Source organism: Triticum aestivum, chromosome 3A (assembly GCF_018294505.1).
Source record: "Triticum aestivum cultivar Chinese Spring chromosome 3A, IWGSC CS RefSeq v2.1, whole genome shotgun sequence".
Lineage (NCBI taxonomy): Eukaryota > Viridiplantae > Streptophyta > Magnoliopsida > Poales > Poaceae > Triticum > Triticum aestivum.
The window spans coordinates 470,545,054-470,545,456 of record NC_057800.1 but is presented as its reverse complement, the minus strand read 5'-3'; positions in this window follow the sequence as shown (position 1 = coordinate 470,545,456).

Below are 403 nucleotides of genomic sequence, written 5' to 3'. Positions count from 1 at the left end.
AAAATGTTTGCGAATTCAAAAATGTGTGGGAAATCATAAAATTTTCACAGTTTTAAAAAAATTAGTGATTTTAATGTCAAGAGAGGCCGGGATAGACCAATTTTAACATGGGAGGAGTCCGTTAAGAGAGACCTGAAGGATTGGAGTATCACCAAAGAACTAGATATGGACACGGGTGTGTGAAAGCTTGCTATCCATGTGCCAGAGCCATGAGTTGGTCGCGAGATTTTATGGGTTTCACCTCTAGCCTATTGTTGTTGTTGTTTAAAAGATATTAGTAATTTTATAATTGTTAGCAAATTATAAAACATGTTCGCAACATGGCGAGTCACTGTGTTAAAATAGATGACCCTCGTATGTCAGGGTATTGATTCAAACTTATTTGGATAGCGTGTAAATTTTT